Consider the following 3,860-nt stretch of genomic DNA (forward strand, 5'->3'; position numbering starts at 1 on the left):
TGTGAAAATTGTATGCATCATTGGGAACGTAACTCTAAAAAATGATTAGTAAAAAGACGTTTATCTTTGTTTGAAATTGAAAGTGTTAGTAAAAATTTGAGCATCATGGAACCCATTGCTAATATTGTTGATGAAAATGTTGTGCCTGAAAAAACTTTGCTTGAATATTTTGCACCTATTTCATCTAATGCTCCATCATGCATTGTTTTACCTACTACTTCTGCTACTCATTTTGAGCTTAAACCATCAATCATTCAATTGTTGCCTTCTTTTTATGGGTTAGATAGAGAGGATCCTTACATGCATGTCAAAGATTTCTTAGAAATTTGCTCAACATTTAAATTTCAAAATTTTTCTGATGAGTCGGTCAAACTAAGATTGTTCCCTTTTTCATTAAAAGACAAATCAAAAGCTTGGTTAAATTCCCTTCCCACGGGGTCTATAACTACCTGGGATCAACTTTATAATAAATTCTTACTGAAATTTTTTCCTATGTCTAAAACTGATAGTCTAAGGAGAGAAATCTCCGAGTTTTTTCAAAAAGATAATGAAGAGTTTTATGAATGTTGGGAAAGATTTAAAGATTTATTATTAAAATGTCCTCATCATGGTTTTGAAAAATGGAGACTTGTAAAATATTTTTATGATGGTTTGACTCCCTCTAATCGTCAAATGATTCAATCTATGCATACTGGAAAATTTTTAAAATTTCAAGGACATGAGGCGTGGGACGCCCTTGAAGATTTATCTGTCAATTCACAACAATGGAATTATTTTGATCCTAGGTCTAGGTCAACTAATTCACCAAAAAGAGGAGGAAGGTATGAAGTGAAAGAAGAATTAGACTTAAGAACATCCTTAGACAAATTAGCGAGAAAAGTAGAAGCTTTAGCCATAAGCCAAACTATAAACTCTCCAATTCAACCTAGAAAAGATGTTTGTTCTATATGTTCTAGTCCTTGCCATAATGCCCAATCATGCCCTTCCTACCAAGAAGCCTTTTCTGAGGAGGCCAATGCTCTTCATTCTTATGGGAAACCAAATGATAGCCCATTTTCGTCCACCTACAATCCAAATTGGAGAAACCATCCAAACTTTTCATGGAGACAAAACCAACCCCAAATGAATCAAGGGCACCAATACAACACACAAAACCAAGCTCATGCCCCACAAAATCAACCATATCCGCAACAAAGAAAACCTTCCTTAGAAGATACTTTACAACAATTTATGCAATCCACCCAACAAATCCTACAAAATCAATCTCAATCAATTACCAAACTCGAGACACAAGTAGGACAACTCGCCACTGCTTTAGCTGATAGAGAAAAATGAACATTCCCTAGTCAACCTATCCCTAATCCAAAAGGTCAATATGAGATAGGAAAGTCTAGTCATAATGGAGAAGTCAAATCAATTTCAACTCTTAGGTCTGGAAAGAAAATTGTCAAACCCGATTACATACCCGAGGTTGAAAATGAAAAAGAAAAAGAAAAGAGTCAGCCTTCTAGTTCTAATCTCAATGACTCATCAAACAAAGAAACTCCAATCCATCCTTTTATTCCAAAAGCCCCATTCCCACAAATATTACTTCCAATTAAAAAAGGCGGCCAATATAATGACATCTTAGAAGTTTTTAAACAAGTTAGTATCAATATCCCTTTCTTAGATGCCATTAAACAAATTCCTGCCTACTTTAAATTTTTAAAGGAACTTTGTACTGTTAAAAGAAACACTAATGTTCCTAAAAAGGCGTTTTTAACTGAACAAGCTAGTTCCATTATTCAATATAAGAGTCTTGTTAAATATAAAGATCCTGGGTGTCCCACAATTTCATGCATTATTGGTGATCATTTTATTAACAAAGCTTTACTTGATTTGGGTGCTAGTGTAAATTTATTGCCTTATTCTGTTTATAAGCAACTTGGTCTTGGTGAGCTAAAACCTACCTCTATAACTCTTCAATTAGCCGATCGTTCTGTGAAAATTCCTAGAGGCATTATAGAGGATGTTTTGATAAAAGTTGATAAATTTTATTTTCCTGTTGACTTCATTGTTCTTGATACTCAACCTGTGGAAAATATGCATGCTCAAATTCCTATCATTTTAGGTAGACCATTCTTAGCTACATCTAATGCAATCATAAATTGTCGTAATGGTGTTTTGAAATTATCTTTTGGAAATATGACTGTTGAATTGAATGTTTTTAATGTGGTTAAATCTGTTGAGTGTGAAGAAGTGCATGAAGTTAACATGATAGATAATATTTGTGAAAATGATGGAAATGACTTATTTGATTTTTGTGAAAAATACTTTGGTATGAACTTGCATGTTGATGACTCTAATGATGATGTGAATTCGTTGGTAGAGCCTATACCCTTAAATGAAACCAAAGTTGAACATTTTTCACCCTTAGGTCATGTTCAATCAATTTCTGAGTCTCCAAAGTTAGACGTTAAACCTTTGCCAGAAAATTTAAAATATGCTTTTCTAGGAGAGTCTGAAACCTTACCTGTTATCATAGCATCCGCTCTAGATAAAGAACAAGAAGGTAAATTGTTAGATGTCCTTAGAAAACATAAAGAAGCCATAGGTTGGACCATTGGAGACATTAAAGGAATTATCCCATCCATATGTATGCATAGAATCCATCTAGAAGAGAATGCTAAAACCTCTCGGGAATGTCAAAGAAGGCTAAATCCAAATATGAAAGAAGTAGTTAGATAAGAGGTCATAAAATTGTTAGACGTAGGTATCATTTACCTTATTTCTGATAGTCAATGGGTTAGTCCAGTTCAAGTTGTGCCTAAGAAGTCTGGGATCACAGTTGTTGAAAATGAGAAAAATGAATTAATCCCCACTAGAGTACAAACGGGGTGGAGTGTGTGCATAGATTATAGAAAGTTGAATAATGTTACTAGAAAAGATCATTTTCCATTACCTTTTATTGATCAAATGCTTGAACGATTAGCTGGCCATGCATATTATTGTTTTCTTGATGGGTATTCGGGATATAACCAAATCCCCATTGCCCCAGAAGATCAAGAAAAGACTACATTTACATGCCCTTTTGGGACTTTTGCCTATCGTCGCATGCCTTTTGGATTATGTAATGCACCCGTGACTTTGCAAAGATGTATGATTTCGATTTTTTCTGATATGGTTGAAAGATTTCTTGAAGTATTTATGGATGATTTTTCTGTGTTCGGTTCCTCTTTTGATGAATGTTTGCACCATCTTTCACTTGTTTTAATTCGTTGCAAAGAGAAAAACCTTGTGCTTAACTGGGAAAAATGTCATTTTATGGTTAAAAAAGGAATTGTTTTAGGTCATGTAATCTCATCTGATGGAATAGAAGTTGATAAAGCTAAAGTTGATCTTATTTCAAAACTTCCCCCACCTAAAACTGTGAAAGAAATTAGATCATTCTTAGGCCATGCCGGTTTTTATAGAAGATTTATAAAAGACTTTAGCAAAATTTCTCGGCCTTTATGCCATTTACTTGGAAAAGAAAATGTTTTCGTCTTTGATAATAATTGCCATGTTGCCTTTGAAAAATTAAAACATTTGTTGACTACTGCACCCATTATTCGACCTCCTGATTGGAAAATACCTTTTGAAATAATGTGTGATGCTTCTGATTATGCTATAGGTGCTGTCTTAGGACAAAGACTTGAAAAAATACCTCATGTAATTTACTATGCTAGCAAAACTTTAAATGATGCTCAATTAAATTATTCCACAACCGAAAAAGAATTGCTTGCTGTTGTTTTTGCATTGGAGAAATTTAGATCTTATTTGTTAGGATCTAAAATTATTGTCTATTCTGATCATGCTGCATTAAAATATCTCTTATCGAA

General features: G+C 33.7%; 1 non-coding gene across 1 annotated transcript; it reads right to left on the reverse strand.

Annotated features, from left to right (window-relative positions):
* Positions 1-507: 507 nt before the first annotated feature.
* LOC133813457 (small nucleolar RNA R71) lies at positions 508-614 on the reverse strand. Its single transcript, XR_009884467.1, has one exon. It is a non-coding gene; the product is annotated as a small nucleolar RNA R71 (small nucleolar RNA).
* Between the last annotated feature and the right edge of the window lie 3,246 nt (positions 615-3,860).

The sequence above is a fragment of the Humulus lupulus genome, chromosome 1, assembly GCF_963169125.1.
Source record: "Humulus lupulus chromosome 1, drHumLupu1.1, whole genome shotgun sequence".
Taxonomy (NCBI): Eukaryota; Viridiplantae; Streptophyta; class Magnoliopsida; order Rosales; family Cannabaceae; genus Humulus; species Humulus lupulus.